This window comes from Phaseolus vulgaris, chromosome 1 (assembly GCF_051622355.1).
Source record: "Phaseolus vulgaris cultivar YP4 chromosome 1, ASM5162235v1, whole genome shotgun sequence".
Taxonomy (NCBI): Eukaryota; Viridiplantae; Streptophyta; class Magnoliopsida; order Fabales; family Fabaceae; genus Phaseolus; species Phaseolus vulgaris.
This window is the reverse complement of record NC_143498.1, coordinates 27,695,259-27,717,891: the sequence shown is the minus strand read 5'-3', so window position 1 is coordinate 27,717,891 and position 22,633 is coordinate 27,695,259. Positions and strand designations below refer to the sequence as shown.

General features: G+C 48.5%; 1 pseudogene; it reads left to right on the top strand.

Moving 5' to 3' along the window:
- Positions 1-19,764: 19,764 nt before the first annotated feature.
- LOC137815698 (uncharacterized) lies at positions 19,765-21,050 on the top strand (annotated as a pseudogene).
- Positions 21,051-22,633: the final 1,583 nt, after the last annotated feature.

The window sequence follows — 22,633 nt, the reverse complement described above, 5'->3', positions numbered from 1 at the left end:
ATATTGGCACAGTAAAGCTCTTAGTTAAACCCTTTCTCGCCCCAAGAGTGAGAAGGTAGAGGTACGGCCCGAAGTGCCAAAGTTCGATGACCTTGGGGCAGGCAAGAGGGGTTGTCGTGAAACACTCTTCCCCCCGATAACAAGGCATCATCTTACGCCGATTGGTGTTAGAGTCCTCTATGCATTTAGCACTAGAGCGACAGAATAACCTAGAAAAGAAATGGGACGGAGGCACGATGACCGATGACGAGGTGGTTGCAAGGGTTCAAACCTGATCGGTCATCGTGTGGCAAATGGGGTTACGTCAGATCAAGTCGTCAAAGGTCACTCGTGTGATCGAAGTTAGAGGTAAAAGGGGTTCGAACGCAGTTAAGGTTTTGGTATCGAGCTCGTTTATGTTAAAAAGTTAATCGCACAAAACAAGGAATAAAAGCGAGGAAGTACACAATCAAACAAGCAATGGCAGGTAAAGAAAATTCAGCATTGTACCGTCCCGTATCCGGGCGTTGACAAAGTCAAGGTCAAAGTCAACGTCTGGGGTCAAAGTCAACATAAGGCGTCGCCTAGGTGAAGAGACGCCAAGTGCCAGCGTCGCCAAGAGGAGGCGTCACCTAGTTAAGGCATCGCCCAGTTAAGGACTCGTACCCACTGCCCAGTATCGACGCGTTGGTGGATAGTGCATCCGGCTGCAAGGTGCTAAGCTTCCTGGATGCATTCTCGGGGTACAACCAGATCAAAATGCATCTGAGAGACGAGAGCAAAACTGCATTCATGACAGAGACTTGCAGTTACTGTTGTAAGGTAATGCCTTTCGGGCTGAAAAACGCGGGCACCACCTACCAAAGGCTGATGGACAAGGTCCTAGCGCCCAGGTTAGGAAGGAATGTGTACGCCTACGTGGATGATATGGTAGTGGCGTCGAAGGACAGGACACAGCACGTGGCAGACCTAGAGGAGTTGTTCGTCACTATATCCAAGTATCGCCTCAAACTAAACCCTGAGAAGTGTGTCTTCAGGGTAGAGGCCGGTAAGTTCCTAGGCTTCATGCTCACGGAGAGAGGAATAGAGGCGAACCCCGACAAATTCGCAGCGATTATCGCCATGCGAAGCCCAACGTCGGTAAAGGAGGTGCAGAAGCTGACAGGGCGGATGGCGGCGCTCTCAAGGTTTGTTTCCGTCGGGGGAGAGAAGGGGCACCCATATTTTCAGTGCCTCAAGAGAAATAGTCGCTTTGCATGGACTGACGAATGTGAAGCGGCTTTCATTAAGTTGAAAGAATACCTGGCGACGTCACCGGTCCTCTGCAAACCGGTAACAGGCGTGCCCCTCCAGCTGTACTTCACGGTAACCGAGTGGGCTATCATCTCTGTGCTGGTCCAGGAGCAGGACCAGAGTCAAAAGCCCATCTATTTTGTGAGCAAGGAATTACAAGGCGCGAAGACGAGATACCAGGCGCTGGAGAAGGCCGCGTTAGCAGTGGTGTTTTCAGCCAGGAGGCTCCGTCATTACTTCCACAGCTTTACGGTGGTAGTGATGACAAACCTCCCTATACAGAAGGTGCTGCAGAAGCCTGATGTGGCTGGAAGAATGGTGCGCTGGGAGGTGGAGCTGTTAGAATTCAACATCCAGTATGAGCCTAGAAGATCCATCAAAGGGCAAGTGTATGCAGATTTTGTAGCAGAACTCTCGCCCGTAGGTGAACAAGAGGTGGAGGTGGGCTCGCAGTGGTTGCTCTCGGTTGATGGCTCTTCCAACCAACAAGGGAGTGGTGCGGGAATAGTCTTGGAGGGACCCAATGGCGTGCTGATTGAGCAAGCTCTGCGCTTCGCCTTTAAGGCAAGTAATAATCAGGCTGAATACGAAGCTCTGATCGCAGGAATGCTCCTGGCCAAGGAGATGGGCGCACAGAACCTCTTGGTGAAAAGTGATTCCCAGTTAATTACTGGGCAGGTGACGGGTGAGTTCCAGGCGAAAGACCCGCAGATGGCGGCGTATCTGAAATATGTCCAACTACTGAGGGGAGCATTTAACGCTCTTGAGCTGATACATGTCCCAAGGGAGCAGAATGCCAGAGCCGACCTGCTTGCCAAGCTGGCCAGCTCAGGCAAGGGGGGTAGACAGAGGACAGTGAAACAAGAGACGCTCAAAGCTCCGCGTAAATTCGTGGAAGATAACAGGGTGGATGTCCTCCAGGTCTGTACATCAAGAGGGAGTCCAAGGAGTCATCGCTCTTTGACCCAAGATACGCTGAAGACGCCCCGCATCAGCACATACGCGGACACGCCCGAAGAAGGAAGGCAGATGCAGATATGTGCCCTAGCCGAGGGGGACACCTGGATGACGCCATACAGACGGTACCTGGCGGATGGGGCTCTCCCAGTGGAGCCTGAAGAGGGTAAGAAGGTCAAGAGAAATGTCGCAAGATACACACTGGTGGACGGAGTGTTGTTCAGGCACGGGTTCACTCACCCTATCTTAACGTGCGTAAGTGGCGACGAGTGTACCAGAATAATGGCGGAGCTCTACGAAGGCATTTGTGGGAGTCACGTAGGGGGAAGGTCCTTAGCCTCCAAGGTGATAGGCGCAGGGTTTTTCTGGCCAACGGTAAAAGAGGATTGCGCGCGACACGCCCAGCGCTGCAAGCAATGTCAAAAGCACGCTGACTGGCACAAGGCGCCGCCAGAAGAGCTGCGATCCATATATAGCCCGTGGCCTTTTCATACCTGGGGGATTGACATCTGTACCGACCAGGTCATCGGGTGTGATGACGTGGTCAAGAGAAAGGTAGGTAGTCAAGAAGTCAACGTAGTCGTCGTATGTAAAGGCGGGGTTCTGCAGCATAAATAAGCGGTTATCGCCGAGATGTGTCATCGCCAAGATGGATCATCGCCCATCGCCTAACTAAGACATCACCTAAGCAAGACATCGCCTGAAGAGTCAACCCGCATGACGTAAGCATTTCACAGAGAGGAGGCCCACAATAGGGGATAACCCTAAGTTGGGTAGCGGCACTGTGGGTCCCTATGCACAAAATAAATGATCAAGTCAAAAGGGCACGTAGTAATGCCCACATGCTCATTAAAGGTATCCAGGGAAGATTGCATGCATGACATGTGTCCAATTAGGGCACTCGAACAGTATGATGGCGCGATAAATACAGCGCTCAAGTTAGAGCCCAAGTGGCCATAAGGTTATACATTGCACTCCAGATAAGGGAAGTCCATGGGCCAGATACGCTAAGATCCTAAAGATAGCGGCGCGAGGACCTTCTCCAAGGAACCCTAGATAATAGCAGGCAACGCAGAGGTAAACCCTAGTTTTCACTTATATATAGGGCGCAAATAAGCCCTAGAGAGGTACGTTTTTCAGTTCACAGTTACACGAGTTTTAACCTAGTTCCCAGCTAGACATACAGAGCAAAAAAACCCTAATTGTTCTTGACGGTGCATCCGCTGAGAGCACATGACAATTAGGGCAACACAGTTTTAACCATACAGTTTTAGTCATTGAGATAATTATACAGTTTCTAGTTACTCTGGTGTTTCTCGCTAGCTGACTTGATCGTCGGAGTGCAAACGACCGCGAGGGCGCCCCTTTGTTCTTCTTTTTTCAGGTACTGACAGACGAAACAAAACGAAGGTGCCCTAGCTCGTTAGAACAAGCCACGCATAAAGACGACCCAGGTCAACCCGCCGGAACATTTGGCGCCCACCGTGGGGCCGATATAAACATCGGTTCCACCACACAAGCTTTCAGTTCAAGATTCCAACACTCAAATAAGTCGAGAGGATCCCCGGAGAGCAATGGCCACCCGACCAGCACGCGCTAGGAGTGAAGAGATGACCCTACAACAGCTCATGGGCATGGTGCACGGGCTACAAGACACAGTGGCAGCCTCGAAAGTAGAACAGGAACGCATGCAGGCGGACCTCACAACTTCTCTAGTAAGAAGCGAGGAACTCCACCGCACCAACGAGGAGTTACGTCATAGATGGCGTGGCAGAGACGAACCGGAGGCTGCATCCCCACCCAGGGAATTCACAACACCATTTTCGCATGCAATCTTGGAGACGGCAATTCCCAATACGTTCACAGGACCCAAAGCGACCTTCACGGGAATGGAGGATCCCGAAGCGCACCTCATGGCGTTCCATACACAGATGTTGCTGGTAGGTGGTTCGGACGCTGTTAGGTGCAAGCTTTTCATGAGCACCCTGACAGGGATGGCCATGGACTAGTTCATCAGCCTCCCAGAGGGCCACATCACGTCCTTCGCCCAACTTTCAAAACTATTTAGAGAACAGTACCTAGCCAACAGAACTCCCGCTCCAGTCTCGTACGACCTTTTCGACGTCAAGCAGTTCCAAGGTGAAACCCTAAAGGAATACATAAGCCGCTTTGGGGCACAGGTGGTGAAAGTAGGTACCAAGGAGGAACCCATGATTGTGTACGCGTTCAAGAAGGGAGTACGCCCCGGATCCTTCAGTAAGACGCTTAACCGCAGTCGCCCCAAAACTTTCGCTGAGATAAGGTGATAAGCGGTAGAACATATTGCCTCGAAAAGGTGAAACGTATGAGAAATGCACAACCACTATGCCAGCGCGCCCCAAGGCACAGATACGCACGCAACCTGTTCGGGTCCACCAAGCCGTCACAGAAAGGAAACACTTTGACAGGAAACGCGCTTACGAGCCACGAAGGACTCAACCTAAGAGTCGAGTAGAGGACGGGAGAGAAGCGAGCAAACCGCCAAGACACAGCTTCGTGATGGAACTCAAAGATCTGATTGCGATACCCAGCATAGCCGACAGGTTGAGGCCACCGATTAAAGCTGGCAAGGTGTTAGGGCCTCGCAAGGAGTCGTGGTGCGAATTCCACGAAGCATTCGGGCACCATATAAACAACTGTCTAGCACTTGGCTATCAGTTGGATGAGCTCGTGAAGAATGGCTTCCTGAAGGATTACTTGATGGAGAAACAGGCGGGACGACCACCAGGCTCGCAACCAGGGGGCAGTGAGGGAAAGCAGCACGAGGCGCCCGTCCTCGGTGAAATCCACACCATAGCTGGTGGGTTCTCGGGTGGCGGATGTACGGCGTCGCAGCGTAAGAAGTATGCGAGGTCCATAATGTCAGTAGAAGTGTTCGAGGACCATTCGCCCGACGTGGACATCACGTTCACTAAGGAAGACCTCAGGGATGTTGTGCCGCATGACAACGATCCCATTGTGATCTCGCTCGTCACGGCAGGAAGAACGGTTCATCGGGTCTTGGTGGACCAAGGGAGCTCGGCAGACGTGATGTTCTGGCCAACCTTCGAAAGGCTACAACTATCCACAGATCAGTTGAGGCCATATGGGGGCTGCTTATACGGTTTTGCGGGCGATCAAGTCGAAGTCAGGGGATACATTGAGTTAAGAACAACCTTCACAGATGGGACCACCTCGCGCACGGAGAAAATCAAATACCTTGTCGTGAACGCCCCTTCAGCATATAGTATCCTATTGGGAAGGCCAACACTCAATAGGATAGGAGCCGTACCCTCCACGAGGCACATGAAGGTCAAATTACCTTCAATGGAAGGGGTAATCGTCACCATCCGATCTGACCAAGAGGAAGCAAATAGATGTTATGAAAACAGCCTCAAGAACAGGCGATCAGTGTGCCATGTGACCACGACACCGCCTCTTGGTGCGAAGGATGCGCAAGAAAGCCGACGGGCCATGGATGCGGCGACAGGGGGAACCACCGAAGGCGACGTGGGTATGGACGTGACATTTGAGGTAGCCACCAACGGCGACGTAACCATGGGAGATGTCGAGTTGAAGCCTGAGAACAACGCTGGGGTAGAAGAAGAGGAAAGCTGCCCGGAGGCCGCCAGGGAGTCAAGCATTGTGAAAGCATTGCTCGCTAGCGAAAGGAGACCTCGCCCAGTTGGAGATTGGCTCGAGAGGGAGATCGGCGGTAAAACTTTCAAGTTGGGGAAAAATCTAGACGACGGGACACAGGAACAGATCGCCAAGGTGATAGGCAGGCATCTGGACGCGTTCGCGTGGTCTGCCTCGGATATGCTAGGAATCGACCCCGATTTTTTATGTCATCGCCTAGCAATGGACCCCAAGGTTAGACCAGTCCGACAAAGAAGAAGAAAATTCAATGAAGAAAGGAGACAGGCGATTAGAGATGAAATGCAAAAACTCCTCGAGGCAGGCCATATCAAGGAGATACAGTATCCGGAATGGCTCGCCAAGGTTGTATTGGTAAAGAAAAGCAATGGGAAATGGCGAATGTGTGTCGACTTCACAGATCTAAATAAAGCCTGTCCAAAGGATTCCTATCCTTTGCCGAGTATAGACGCCCTAGTGGACAGCGCAGCAGGGTGTAAGTTGTTGAGTTTCTTAGACGCGTTCTCGGGGTACAACCAAATTAAGATGCACCCCATGGACGAGGAAAAAACTGCCTTCATGACAGAGAAGTCGTGCTATTGCTACAAAGTGATGCCTTTTGGGCTGAAGAACGCGGGAGCCACGTACCAGAGATTGATGGATAAAGTGCTTGCACCTATGCTTGGGAGAAACATGCAAGCTTACGTTGACGATATGGTCGTAACATCCCTGAAAAAAAACCAGCATATAGCCGACTTAGAGGAGTTGTTCGTTACGATAGCCAAGTATAAGCTAAAGCTGAACCCTGAGAAATGCATTTTCGGTGTGGAAACGGGAAAATTCTTAGGTTTCCTCTTGACCGAAAGAGGGATCGAAGCAAACCCTGACAAGTGTGCGGCCATTTTGGCAATGAGGAGCCCTGCTACGGTGAAAGAGGTGCAGCAGCTCACGGGTCGGATGGCCGCCCTGTCGCGATTCGTGTCTGCCAGTGGAAAGAGGGGTCACCCATATTTCCAGTGCCTGAAAAGGAACAATAGGTTTGTCTGGACGAAGGAGTGCGAAGAGGCTTTCGTAAAACTCAAAGAGTACTTGGCAAGCCCGCCGGTTCTGTGCAAACCCCAAGTGGGAGCGCCCCTCAGGTTATACTTCGCCGTAACCGAGAAGGCGCTGAGTGCGGTGCTCGTCCAGGACCAAGATCAAATTCAGAAACCCGTTTATTTTGTCAGCAAGGTGTTGCAGGGCCCAGAAGTGAGATATCAGGCTTTGGAGAAAGCAGCACTGGCAGTAGTGTTTTCGGCGAGGAGGTTGCGCCACTACTTCCAGAGTTTTATAGTGTTGGTGATGACCGACTTACCTATCCAGAAGGTCCTAAAGAAACCAGATGTGGCTGGAAGAATGGTAAAATGGACGGTAGAGTTGTCGGAGTTCGACATCAAGTATGAGCCCCGGGGACCGATCAAGGGACAAATCTTCGCTGACTTCGTGGTCGAATTATCCTCTGAAACGGTGCAAAGCGCCGGAGATGGTTTTCGTTGGGTGCTCTCAGTGGACGGATCCTCTAACCAGTTGGGCAGTGGGGCCGTGATAATTCTGGAAGGACCCAACGGCGTGTTGATAGAACAGTCCCTAAAATTCGCCTTTAAAGCCAACAACAACCAGGCGGAATACGAGGCTTTGATCGCTGGTGTTTTGTTGGCAAAGGAGATGGGAGCAAGGGTGCTGTTGGCCAAGAGCGATTCATTGCTAATCACAGGCCAAGTGACCGGCGAGTTCCAGGCTAAAGATCCGCAGATGGCAGCTTATCTGGAGTATGTGCAGGAGTTGAGGAAGTCTTTTGTTTCGTTCGAAGTAGTGCATGTGCCAAGAGAGCAGAACGCCCGAGCCGACTTGCTAGCAAAGCTCGCCAGTTCGGGCAAGGGGGGCAGGCAGAGGACCGTCATACAAGAAACCCTGAAGACACCTCGAGCGTTCGTGGCAGACCACCAAGTTCTCCAAATCTGCAAGTCAAAGGAAGGGATGGCAAGAAGTCATAAGTCCCTATCTCAGGAGACCTTGAGGACGCCAAGGGTTAGAGCGCATCCAGTGGGAGAGATAAAGATGACACAAGTTTGCGCCGTCCACGAGCCGGACACATGGATAACGCCATACCAGCGATACATGGCAGATGGCGTACTCCCAATGGACTCGACGGAAGCTAGGAAGGTAAAAAAGAACTCCAGCAAGTTCACCCTCATCGATGGCGAGTTGTACAGGTTTGGGTTCACACACTGGCACCACTGGTTAACACTCAGAAAACGTCGTATCGACAGAATGCCCGAGGGTACGATACGCCGTCGAGAGTGGGTCAGAGGCACAGAAAATGTCAGGACCAAGTCAAGTGGCTGAACATCCCATCAGCCATACGAGAAGCGCCACGTGGATAGCACAGGCAAAACCTTGAGCTCTTCGCTATCCCCAGGCGTCAACCAGGACCAAGGTTAAAGTCAACGCCAAGGTAAAGTTAACGCCCAAGGCGTCGCTAGGAAAGGCGCAGAGGGCGACGCCAGCATGAGACGTTGCGGGCGTCACCAACCTAGGTATCAGCAGTGTCACCTCCCCGATACCCACAGGTAGGAAAGACTGTGGAGGGAGATGAAATCGAAGAAGTCGAAACTAGTTACTAGCGGCGTCGCCTCCCCGATACCCACAGGTAGGAAAGACTGTGGAGGGAGACGAGATCGCCAAACGCCAGTGGACCGCTGGCAGGGTTGTTCCCCGACACCCATGGGTAGGGAAGACCACGGAGGGAACGACCCCCCAGAGCACTCGGCGTTTTGGGACACCCTGGGACGATACGGCGCTGCTGTAGCAGGCCTCTCCTTAGGCGTGGGCGCCGGGCACCAAGAATCAAGGGACAAATCGCTTTGGTGTTTGAGACACCCCATGGACGATACGGATCCGTTAGGCAAGCCTCTCCATGGGCGTGGGCATCGACGCATGACCTTATCCCAAGTGTTTAGGACCCAGAGTAGGTCTCGACTTTCGCGTGGCGGCAATGGTAAAGCCACTGACGCCTTCACGAAGCATAGGCGCCGGGCATACAGTGATGTGATTCCACTAGCCATATAGAGAATGATTCTTGACATTCTTAGGAATCACCTTGAGCTGGACATTATTGAGGCACTTTTCTTAGAGTTGGATCATTGTTCTAAGACAAGAACTCACCAAAAACTAGTACCAAATCCAAAACTCATTTGGATGTTCCACATATTGTCAATTTGAATCAACAAAGAGAGGTAAAATTAAAACAAACCGAACAGAAAAGGATGATAAGCAAACTGAACCGAACAAAGTGAAATTAAAAGGCAAAGAACAGAAAAATAGGTGCTGGAAAACAAGAACAGCCGAACCAAAACAACAAGACAACAAGCTAGAACTAGGAATTAACAAAGAAGAAAGGAAGGAGAGAAGAATTGCTCATGAAGATGGATGAATGATGGATGATCTCGCCACTAGAAGTGTGGATGCTCCTAGATGAGAGTGTTGCCGCCACTTGAAGATAAGACTAGAGAAGAAGGCTCAAAAGCTCTCCAAATGCTCACTCCAATTTTGAGTATAGTTTCTTTAGATAAATTCAAATCTGAATTTTACAAAGGAAGCACCTCTATTTATAGCCTAAGGTGCTGAAAAATAGGTGGGAAATTTCAAATAAGCTCATTTGAAATTCCCACCAAAAACAAGTCACATGGGAGGTGTGACCTTTTTCTACTATGACACCTCCCAAAAACTACACCTACACCACTCTCCTAAGTCACATGGGTAATGTGACTTTATTTTACATTTTCACACTCCTTTATTTAATAACCACACCTCCTAAAACTATACAAGAGTATTTCAAAGCTTGGCCTTGCCCCTCATGGGATGGACTTAGGCTATTTGGGTTTTGGCCTTCTTGGGCTTGGGCTTGGGCTTGGGCTTTGGGCTTGGGCCTCATCTTTATTTTATCTCTTCTTTTAATTTTGAGAAGACTAGAAGGAAGAACTTCAAATGTGAGGGTGGTTGTCCTCTTCCTCCATTAATAAAAACCTCCTTTATTTGATTCTCATCATACAGGGTCGCCCAACGCAGCGAAAGAAACAGGTAGAGTACAGGCAAAACAATCGAAGCACATGAAGGCGAAAAAATGAGGGTAAAATCATACAGGCGAAATTCGATAACTCAATGGTACAAAAATTGTCATGCAAAACCCAAAGTTGTGACGAAAGTGCAAACAGTTCAAAGAATTACAAGTTTGTCAAAGAGGGTCGAAAACAAGACAAAGCGCAAAGGAATAAGGTGGTGGTCGAGGGCGGCGGTTCAATCATCCGGCTCCAAGGGCACGACTTTCCCGTCAACGATGTGATGAGTGGAATCGCAGTTGGAAACGTCGATTCCCGGGTTCTCACAGACGGCCTGGGCTAGAGCCTCTTTGAACCCCTCCTCGAAGGTACCCGCCATGTCATTGATGAGGGTCTTCTTGTCCTTCTCTAACTCCTCGATAATGGCGTCCCCAGAAGCTACCTGTTTCTCCAAAGCCTCCTTCTCCACACGGAGCCGGCTAACCTCGATCTGCAGTTTGTCGTAGTCAGCCTGGAGAAGGCCCATAGCTTTAGCCTGAGTAGCCATCTCCCCCTCCATCCGGTCCAGTTTGTCAGCTTGCTCACAGCATCGGCTCTTCAAGTCCTCTTGAACTTCCTCGTAAGCTTCGACCATGCCCTGGAGGCCTGTTACTTGGACTTGAAGAGTGACTTCCCGAGTGTAGAAGTCAGCCTGAAACTCCATCGCCTCTGCCAGTTGTTTTTCAGCCTCCTCTGTGGCGTCTTGCGCCAGCTTCAGAGTGGTTTGGTAGGCCTCGTGTTGGCATCCCAAAGTTTTCTTTTCCTCCTCCAGGGAAGCTACCCTTGTTTCCAAGGCCTGGAGGGTTTGAGTCTGCAAAACAGCGTTTCTAGCTTGGGCACGTCATTCAAGGGCCACCGCCAAGAAGGCCCCCAAGTAGAAGGGCATTCCCTCCTTCCTGTCGGAGCCTTCTGGCATTGATCCCCTGCTGAAGCCTCTCATCAGATGCATAATTGGAGGAGGGATGGCAATGAGATCTGGGGCGGCGGCGACGGAGGCGGGAGCAACGGAGACCTCTGCCGGTGGTGGGGGTGGAGCAGATTCGGCCCCTTCGCCTGTTTCCTCTTGGACCATTGGGGAGGGAGAGAGGTAGCACTTGGAGGGTTGTCCCTGAAGGAATTCCCTCCCTGCGGCGACTCCGCCGACAGAATGGGAGTCCTAGCAGCCTTTCTCCTCTTGAAGACTAGCCCAACGTCAGAGTCTTCGTCATCGGAGATAATCTCCAACACCCTTTTTCCTTTGTCAAGAGGGGTTGGAGCAGGTGATGAAGCCACCGCCAGTGGGACTGCAGCAATGGGCGGGGGAGAGCCGGGTGTTGGAAGTGCTTGGGGGCTATGCGAGGATGGTGAAGATGAGCCTAGTGGGGCTTCGGTAGGGGTTGGTGGCGGTAAAGGCAGGTTTGGTGAGGGGTTTGGGTCAGCAGTAGGGGCGGAGGAGGCGCCAGCTTTGGCAGCACGAGCGGCCTTCATCGCTCTCGCCAAAACCAACCTCTTGGAGGCATCCATCACCGATCCTACATTCAGATAAATCAAATAGCAGAAGTTAAAGCCAAAGCAGTTATACAAGCCCACAAACGCGTGGATAAATGAGACATAAGGCACATAGCACAAAGGAAAACAGGTGGAAGAGGCCAGTAGAGCAAACGTGAAGTAGTAAAATACAGATAGCAAAGGATAGTAAAAGAGGAGTCTCCCTACCAAAGTAGGTGGTCAGGGAGTGGGCGTTGTATTCGCTAGCGATGAGCTTCAGCGTGTCGAAGACAATCCCCAGGCCAGCCAAGGCCTTGCATACCTCCCTATCAGCAGGGGATAGCTCATCCAGGGCCTTGGCCCTGAACAGCTTGGGGTGTTTCGTCTAGTACAGGGGAAAGCCATCCAAGGTTGTGGGGTCGTGCTTGGCGCAGCACACCCTGAAGAATTTTCCCTTCCAGCTCTTGTATGAGTTCTGGAAGAGAGAGAGAAGGATCCTACCTGCGATCCCGGAGAAGCTTACCCAAAAGCTTTTCCCTTGTTTCTTCACCTCGAAGAAATGTAAGAAGACATCCATAGAGGGAAGGATGCCTAGATATCCGCAGAGAATTTGAAAGCCCCTTACGAATGCCCAGCTGTTGGGGTGGAGCTGGGCAGGGGCTGTGTTGATCTCTGTGAGAAGTTCCCTCTCGAAGGGCGTGAACTGCAGGCGCACCCCGATGCGTTTAAATACCGCCCTTCCTAGGTCTGTCATCTACGCAAATGGGTTCCCCAGGCCTGCCGGGACGGACGGAAATATGCGCATCATGGGTGCGGCAAAAAGCATTAAAGTTGTACAGGTTGGGATCACCGCGATGGTTCTCCAAGTCTTTCATGGTCGTCAGAGTGGTGCACTCGCTTAAAAGCTCGTCGGGGGCCCACGAGTATAAGGCTTTATAGTTGGTCTTTGGAGTCTTGGGGCGAGAACCAGACTTTGAGTTTGGGCGCACAATGGTGCGGATAAATAACTTGAGAAAGAGGAAAGGAAAAGGGGTTTAACAAGTGATGTCAAGGCAGAAAAGGGGATAAAACCCTAGAAAAATGCCACCCACACGAGAAAACCCAGAAAGAAGGAGGAGGGAACGGAGAAGAACGGAGGAGTGGAAGAACACAGAGATGCAGAAACATAAACAGTCCCAGGCAGTTCAATACGCAGTGATGCAATGCAATGAAGAGGAAGAGTAATGGAGATGGAAAAATCATACCTTTGGTGCCGATGTGTGAAGGGAAGAGAAGTGCGAAGGAGGGAGCAGTTATTGCAGAGGAAGGGCTCGAAGACGATGAACAGTGCAGACTGGCAGAGAGAATGGATGAAACAGTAGTGTGAGCGCGGGGTTTGGGGTAACTTGAACGTTACATTCGCAACCCAAGAGGCGTTAATTGGGAGCCGTGAGATCGTGCCGCGTGTCAAAGGATTAAGTGCTCAAGGGGAGCACAAGGGACTCTCGAGGCTAGCCGTGTGACGAGCCACGTGGCACGCGATTAAGCGTGGCCCCAAAAGGTGTTACTTTCCCCGCTTCAGAGGATGTCCAATCAGCCATTAAGAGCGCCCCTATGGTTCAGAGAGTGTCACGTCAATAATTCGAGAATTGTTGAGTCAGCAGGGAATGACACGTCACCAGGGGGACACGTGGGCGGCATGGGCGAGCCCTTAGTCTTTGCGCTGAAGACAAGTCTTCAGCTTAAGACTGGGGGGCTTGTGTACCGTCCCGTATCCGGGCGTTGACAAAGTCAAGGTCAAAGTCAACGTCTAGGGTCAAAGTCAACATAAGGCGTCGCCTAGGTGAAGAGACGCCAAGTGCCAGCGTCGCCAAGAGGAGGCGTCGCCTAGTTAAGGCATCGCCCAGTTAAGGCGTCGCCCAACCAGGGCGTCGCCAAGGTCAAATGTCACAAAGGCAAGGCGATCACAGTGTGGCTCCCCGATACCCATGGGTAGGAAAGACCATGGAGGGAGCGACGCCGTGGGAAGGCCTCAAATCCCGATAATCCAGGGTAGTAATAAAGAGAATAGAAAGGTGGCTTCAAGGCCATAGTGATAGCGCCAGTGTAGGGCAGCCTGACTTGTGAAGTGCCCCTTCCGCCCCAGAGACGCCCTTGGGATAGATACGACTCAAGAGGAGGGTCACACCCGGGGTAGCCAGGTGCAGGGCATGAGAGGAAGGCATATACGCTCTCAAAATGAGTGACTAGATGTTTGGGGGCATGAGTTGGCACCCAAAAAGTCACCTCTAGCGCAGATGCACTCCCAGGTAAGAGGACTCACACGAAGAAATGCCCCCAGATGGGGTCACGGCGTTGAAAGGCCCTCCACGTGTACAACAGCCAGGTTAGAATAGAAACGCCATTTTGCCAGGTACAAGGTAATTAAAGTTATTTAATACAGTTTCCGTTTCGAGCGTTTAAGGTACTATAAATGCTCCCAAGCGTTTTAAGCGTCTTAAATGCGCTACGTTTTATAATTAAATACGCTTTAAGGCGCTTTGAATGCGGGAGTAGCTTAAATAGCGCTTTGAATGTTGGAAAGGGGGTTCGAACTTTTGGCAAATTTTCCAGAAACTCTATAGTTGCTTGCTCGAGCCTTGAGGTTACGGACAAGGGACTGGGGAAAGATCTTTGCCGGAAGGAGAAAATATACACTAGACACAGTTTCCTTTTTACCACCTTCAGAGTGCCATACGCGGTGCTCCGATACGGAGGTGCATAGTTTTTGGTGTTTCTTGCTGGCTGACTTGAGCGTCGGAGTGCAAACGGCCGCTAGGGCGCCCTTTTGTCCTTCTTTGCAGGAATCCACAGGTAACCAGTGGGAAGGAGTCCCTAGCTGACGGTTGAGGTCGCGCACGAAGACGTCCCAGGTCAACCGGACAGAACAAGCATATACAGTCGGAGTTACACCAGTGTTTATAAGCAAATAATAAGGGCCACATTAAGGGCAATCAAGGGCGGACAATCTTGCCATCCACCACCTCGAAATTTATGGATAGTTGGGAGCGATCTACCTCCGGGAAGGCGCACTTGAGTTGCTCGATAGCAAAGTCAAAGCCTTCAGTAAAGGTATCGGCCGCCTCCTCCCATAGTTTGGCCTTTTCATATTCAAACCCAGCTTTGTCGGCCTCGAGCGCAGCCTTCTCGGTGGTCAAGGTGGCAATAGTTGACTCGGCATCTTTGGGTTACTGATCGCTCGTGGCGAGGGCCTCCGTCAGGTTTGCGTTTTGTTGACGCATATAAGTGGTCTCAGCCTCGAGTTGGACGGCCTTACCCGTCGTCTCCATCAGCTGGGAGTCGAGAGTGGCAACGGCGTCCCCCATCAGCATCTCAGTTTTGATAGTTTCTTGTATTTGTTGGACGTGCGCCATTTGGGTCTCCTCCAACATCTTTTTCAGCATGCTGTTGGTGTCTTGCAAAGATTCATAGTCACTTTGCAGCGACTCCTGTTGGCCAAGCAGTTCCTTCACCCTACCCTCTAGCTTCTCGAGGCGGCGATGTTGCGTGGAGAATTCCAGCGAAAGCACCATCTGACGGGCCAGATGAAGGTCAAACTCACTGGAGCTCCACTTGACCAGCTCTTGGTTTTGCAGCAGCTGCTTGGTCAGGCGGAGAACCTTGGGAAGTCCCTCGGCGCTGGGGCCCGTCACTCGGAAGGAGCTCTCTCCACCACCCTCAGTGGTGGTGGCGGAGTCTAGGGGGCGCGGTGATGGCAGAGGGTGAGGGGTCTCCTCTGAACGCACGATCCCATTCCCAGCTGCTTGGGTAGGTAGGGGTGACTTTGCTGGGGGTGGGGAGGAAAGGGGGGCTGGTGATGGTGGGCGCTCGGGGGATGCATAAGCCTGAGGGAGCGGGCTGGCATCGCCCTCAGGGCCCTCGGTTGCTTTCCTTTTCCGTTGGACTATAGGGGACCCGGAGCTCTCCTCCTCAACGGTTATGACGGTAGTAGGGGCCTTCACCAACCGTCTCCTCTTCTTGTCACACCTAGTTTCACCCCATTCAGCTGGCGCGAGCGAGATGGGGGAAGCACGAAGGGGCTCGGCGGTTGCCTCCACTTCGGTAGGGGCTCCAGCAGCCTGTCGGCTCCTGGCTAAGGCAAGCAGCCTTTGCCGCCTCTCTTTTTCAGAAGTCATGTCTGCATCAGTTCAACGTGGTGAAGGGTTAGCATACCAAGTTCAAAGAAACAATTCAAAGCACAGAAAAGCAGTTAGCAAGTATGTGCATGAGGGGCAGGTATATAAGGAAAAGAGGAAACAAACCGATGTATCTTTCGAGCTTTTCAGCGTCGAACTCATGCTTGATTATGGTGGACGAACCAAATTTGGCGCCCAAGCCAGAGAGGAGGCCACACAGCTCGCGCTCGTATGGCGCCATGGTCTCCAAGCCTCTGGGCTTCCTAAACTCCACCTTAGGAACCCAGTAGAGGGGAAATCCCTCGAGAAGGGAAGGGCTGCGTCGGTTGGAAGTGATCATGTAGAACCTGCCCTTCCAGTCCTTGAAAGACTGCTGGTACAGACCCAGGATCACCCTTGCTGTCACACCGTTTAGGCTAACCCACGACCTATCACCTGGGTTCTTGGCCTCGAAGAAGTAGAGGAAGACGTCGGATGATGGAGGGTGCCCGAAATGGTTGCACAGGATTTCGAACGTGCGGATGAAGCCCCAAGCGTTCGGATGAAGTTGGCCAGGAGCAACGTTCAGCTTAGTAAGGAGCTCCTTCACAAAGAAGGTGAAGGGTAGGCGGAGGCGTAGCCTCTTAAAGATTGCCGAGTAGATGAATGTGAAGGGCACCCCATTGGTGGCCCTATCATCTACGCAGATAGGCATGCCTGGGGGGGATGCGCACGCCCAGGTTCCGGTCGTCTTCTCTATCGACGGCGCGTGAAGGCTCGTCATCAGCACCCTTCAGCAGGGTGGCGAGATGATCGGTTGGGAGTTGGCTGGACGTTTCGGCGAGTAGGTGGAGGGGAGCCCACTTATACGCTTGCGCGTAGTCCTCTGGAGCGAGCGTCGCCTGGGGTTGTGTGTCCGCCGAGGGAGTGGCACTTGTGGAAAGCGATGAAGGTGCACTGGCGGAAGGCTGTGCACCCGAAGACAAGGCAAGGCGCGCGGTAGTTTTTGTGGGAGTCATTGTCTGTAACTACAATGGAGAAGGGAAAAGGTAAGGAATCAGTAAAAACAAGAGGAAGATGAAGGGAGCAAACGCTATGGTTCGAAGGAGGTAGAGGAATGAAAACGACGAAGGGGAAGAAGAAGTGAAACGCAGAAAAACCAAAAGAAGCCTTGGTACAGTGCGGGAAAGGGAAAAACGACCCATGTTGTATGCACAACGCAGTTTTTGAGCAATGCAATCGGTAAAAGCTATTTAAATATGCCATAGAGGAAGAAAGGGGGTACCTTTTCGTGATCGCGAACGGTTCCTGGTACCCTGGGAATGGAGAAGATGAATCGCAGTAGGAGGGTTCGCGAGTTGCAGAGAAGCGTGTTGGAGAAGATAATGGAACAGTGGAGGCGCGTAAGTTTTGAATAAGGGAAATGCAAACGACGTTTCACGCTAGCCGTTGATGCGCACACGTGTCACAAGATTAAGTAAGGAGAGCGTAACGTCACTTAAAGCGCAATATGTGATGTGGCACGTGATGTGGCGTCACTTGCCACGTGGCCATCGAGAACGAGCATTTAGTCTCTTCGCTGAGAACGAGTACGCAGCTCGCGACTGGGGGGCTTGTGATCCGGTCGGTCACATTTTAGGGTGACGTTAGCGACCGATGTCCACGTGGGCTGTTCTTAGTGGGACACGTGGGCCAGGGAAGCTGGTACATCTTGAAGAGAGCGATCATTTGGAGGTCGGTGATCAGAGGGAATGCGCGATCATCGACCAGGTGAGCCACGAGGCTGATCGGTCGTTATGTCACACGCAGTTATGCTGGGAACGAGAGGGAATTCTCGATGAGAGCGCTGCAGCCGAGCCTTGTGTGGCATGGCGTCGGGAGTCAAAGAAGCCATACGCCCTTCGGTACTGCGCACAAGAGCGGTCTGAGGAAGCTGGCGGTCGTGGCATGCGTGGCAGAAGGGGTGATCGTTCACACGACAGGCAATACCTGGTATGCGCGCTGATCCAAGTTGCACCTGGTACCTACATTGAGGTTGCCCGAGACACCCAACATATGAAACACGCTAAGTTACTTCGTACGCGAGTAACTTATGGGTGTGTCAAGGTATATAAGGGGGTTCCATGTTCATTTCTAGGGACGCTTTTCATACGGATAAGTGGCTAGTTTTTGCACAGAGAGAAGAGAGAGAATTCGCAGAGAACACGGTTCTTACAGAGATCACAGAGTGAACTACTCTTTGGTGGTTTTGTTCGCTGACTTACGGAAGGCAGAGTTAGACGTTGCGGAGCCTTCAAAGGACAGGTCACCGGCAAGATCAACTTCATACAGAATCATGTGAACAATGAAGATTGTGAAGTGAAATTCATTGAAACAAAATTGCAACTGGCTGGTATATTCACAAAACCCCTACCAAAAGAAAGGTTTTTCTTCTTAAGAAATAAGTTAGGTATTCTTGACTCTCAAAATCTCTCTTAAACTATTTTAAAATTCTTAAAGTCTATTTCGAAAGACAAATATGGGGAGAATTGGTTGGTTTTGTGTTGTCTGCTCTTTATAAAATGTTTCAGACTGTTAAATCTCTCCAATGTCTGAAATTGAAACTGTTTTCTGCTTCTGCTGACAGACACAACCGATTGAATCGAGGAAACAACCCGTTGTTTGTCTGATACATTGGTAAGTAAATGTGCTATTCTAACCTGCTGGTATAGGTGTTGTGTATTGCATAAGTTTTGTTTTACAGGAACTGCTTTAGATTCAAAGAAAGTCCAACACAAGCAACCAGGGATTTGTCTTCATCAAATAGGGGGAGATTGTTGATCAAGAGTGATCAAAGGCTTTGAAGAATCCAAATCCAAGTGTTTGATGTAGGGCTGAAGTTGTTGTTGTGTTTAGGATATGATCTGGGTAGTTTAAATGTGTAATCCACTCTTTGTTGAATCTAAAGCTAATGTGTTTTAAAACCTTTTTATGTTTAAAGTGTTTTTCAAACTTAGTGAAAAAAAACCTGTTGTTTTGTCGAAACAACCGATTGTTTTACTCTTAGGTGTTTTTGAAAAGGTTGAAAACTGTTTTGGTTGGTTGACTTGCTGTCACACCAAAACAATCGATTATTTCATTATTTGAATCGATTGTTTCTTTGAAAATCCTAACAGAATTCTATTTTGTTATTTGAGTATTCTATTAAATGCTTTGACTAATCTTTGAAAGATATAAATAGTTTGTTTATGTTTTATAACAAACAAGAAAAACATATTTGAGTTTTTCAGTTGTGAAAGATTGCTTTCAAGTTTTGAACATTCACATTAAGCTTTGGGTTTTCTCAAGAGAGAGTGGAATAGGATTATATCAGTATTGATTTCAGATTGTTCTATAAACAAGTGTAATTCGTTATGAATATTTTGTAAATTTTGGTGTTGTTGCTAAGGAGTGTTGTGTGCTCTTGAGGTGGTCAAGATCAACATTATTGGTGTGTTATGCCAAAGAGAGTGTGTTTCTTGAAGGGTTCAAGGTCACTTCTTTGGTGGTTTGTGTGTAATCTATTTTGATTGCTTAGTGGATTGCCCAGTGGCTTCTGGGGACTAGTTGTAGTTCTTGGTTTAAGAGTGAACCAGTATAAATTGTTTGTGTATCTCTTTCTTCCCTTAAACTCATTTAAATTCAGTTGTTATTGCTTTGCTAGTATAAACAACCGATTGTTTCGAAGAAACAACCGATTGTTTTTCTGGTGCTTTGTGGTTTTGTGCTTAATATCTTGGCTAACTGAATTTCTGATTGAGTTTCATACAAAGGATTTTGTTCTAGTTGAAAAAGTTTTCAAAAGCCCCTCTTAAACAATTCATCCCCCTCTCGTTTAAGGCCATATATTCTAACAAATTTCTTCTAACACATAACTTTCAACATGTCTTCTCATTCTTCTAGTCCAAGTGAAAGTGATAGAAAGTCTATAAAATCTCTTTTAAAACAATTAGATAAAGACTTTCAATCACTATCACATAGACAATTGCAACATGAGGCCCAAATCATAGAAGATAAAAAAGAAAGGGATGCTCATCTTGCTATTTTAGAAGAGGAGTTGAAAATTGTGAAAGAAAAGGATGAATACATTAGAAACTTAAAAAAATCACATGCATCTAGATTAGGAAATGAAAGTAGATCAACTTTTTGCTTGCCATCATGTTAGCGAGGAGAGGAAGGTACCCTTAGCCACTTTAAGCTTTCAAGGAAACGCTATGTATTGGTGGACAACCTTAGAAAGAGATAGGCGCCTCCACAGGGACCCTCCCATAGAATAATGGAATGACCTTAAGGGAGCCCTGAGACGCCGCCATATTCCTTCATACTACAATAGGGAGTTAATGGACAAGCTTCAAAGACTCCAACAAAAGAACATGAGTGTAGAGGAGTATAGGCAAAAGATGGAGCTTTACATGATGAGAGCCTCTATTAGGGAGGAAGAAACCACCACCATATCTAGGTTCCTTAGTGGTCTCAATCTTAGATAAGGGATCAAGTGGAACTCTTGCCCTATAGGGACTTGAATGTTTTTATCCAACTTTGTATAAAAGTTGAGCAACAAAATTTGAGAAAAGGATCAAGTCGCAAGGAGAGTTCTTACTCTAACTCTTATTCCAAGAAACAATATAGAAGAGAAAGCGAGGATAGTCTTTCAAAAGATAAACCCAAAGAAACTCCCAAAAGTGTAGGAAAAGATGTGTCTACCTCACAACCCCGCAATAGAAATATCCAGTGCTTTAAGTGTTTTGGTAGAGGTCATATAGCATCCCAATGCCCAAATAGGAGAACCATGATCTTAAGAGAGAGGGATGAGTATAGCAGCCAAGATGACGAGTCTAGTTGGGAAGAAGAGAAAGAAGATAGTAAGGTGGCATATCCTTGTGAGGGAGAATTAATGATGATCAGAAGAACCCTCAACAATCACCCTAGTGTGAACCATGAAACACAAAGAGAGAACATCTTTCATGCAAGATGTAAAGTTTTAGAAAACATTTGTTCTCTCATTGTGGATAGTGGTTCTTGCTGCAATTGTTGTAGCACTAGGATGGTTGAAAAACTTAATCTACAATTATTACCTCATCCAAAACCTTACAAACTTCAATGGATCAATGAAGATGGGGAACTAACTGTAGACAAGCGAGTAAAAGTTAGTCTTACTGTGGGGAACTATAATGATGAGATTTTATGTGATGTAGTACCCATGGAAGCCTGTCATATCTTATTGGGAAGACCATGGCAATTTTATAAGAAAGCTATGCATAATGGTCTTACCAATGAGATTACTTTTACTCATAAGGAAAATAAATTTTTACTTTATCCTTTAACACCCTCAAAAGTGGTAAAGGACCAAGTACAAATGAAACAAAAAAGAGAAAATGAGAGAAAGAAAATAAAAAATAGAAAAAGACCTTAGAGAGAAAGCTGAGGCATGGGAGAAGAGTGTTCCTTCCCACAAGGTCATTCAGAAAGAAGAAAAATTTGAAAATAAAATTGAAAAGATACTTCTATCTGAACAACCTTCAGGCCTCCTTCTTTGTAAAGGAACACTTGCATGCACTGCCACACTTTCTAAAGTTTGTGAGCAACCTCCTCAAGTCCAAAAACTTTTAAAAGAATTTGGTGATATATTCCCTAAGGAAGGACCCATTGGACTTCAACCTGTTAGAGGTATAGAATTTGGATTATACGAGTGGTTAGTGATGCCTTTTGGACTCACTAATGCACCTAACACTTTCATGAGACTTATGAATCATGTCCTTAGGGATTGCATAGTTAAATATGTAGTAGTTTATTTTGATGATATATTAGTATATAGTCAAAGCCTAGAGTCCCACCTAAGTCAGCTTAGGGAGGTTCTTTTAGTGCTTAGGAAAAATAGTTTGTTTGTTAATATAGATAAGTGCACTTTTTTGTGAAGATAGTGTAGTGTTTTTAGATTTTATAGTAAACAAAAATGGGGTACATGATGACCCCGAGAAAATAAAAGCCATCCAAGAGTGGCCAACCCCACAAAATGTAGGAGATGTTAGGAGCTTTCATGGTCTAGCGAGTTTCTATAGGAGATTTGTTCCTAACTTCTCAAGTCTAGCTTCACCACTCAATGAGTTAGTGAAAAAAGACACTCCATTTTGTTGGACAGAGAAGCATGAGCAAGCCTTTCAAAGGTTGAAAGCTAAACTCATTAATGCACCCATTCTAGCTTTACCAAACTTTTCCAAAACTTTTGAGCTAGAGTGTGATGCATCGGGAGTAGGAATAGGTGTTGTGTTGTTGCAAGGTGGGCACCCAATTGCATATTTTAGTGAAAAACTTCATGGTGCCGCCCTCAACTATCCAACCTATGACAAAGAGCTTTATGCACTTGTGAGGGCCCTACAAACTTGGGAAGACTATCTAGTCTCAAAAGATTTGCCATACATAGTGATCATGGGTCTTTGAAAGATTTTGATGTGAATGTAACAACAAGAATACTTGATTCTTTGACATTCTTAGGAGCAACTTGAGTTGGTTTTGAATAGGCACTTTACTTAAAATTGGATCAATGTTCTAATTCAAGAACTCACCAAGACTTTGCACCAACCAAGACTCATATGGAAGTCCATATATTGTCAAATGGAATCAAACAACAAAGATGAAGAACAAGAAAGATAAACCGAACAGAAATGTAATGCTAAGCTACTGAACCAAACAGAATCAAGGAAACAAAGCTGGAAACACAATTTTAATCGGTGCAAATGAAAGGAAACACTAAGAAAAGCTAAGCTACCGAATGGAAATTGAAGAAATGAAAGAAGAACACTTATAGAAAGGAGCTTGCTGGATTTTTGAGACTTGGAGAAGCCATTCACGCCACTTGGAGCCTTGTTCCAAGATAAGTGATGGAGTGCCGCCACTTGAAGCTCACCATTGCTCACAAGATAAGGCAAAGGAAGAAGAAGACTCAAGACTCACAACTTATCTCTAAATTTGAGTATAGTCTCTCTACTATAAAATCCA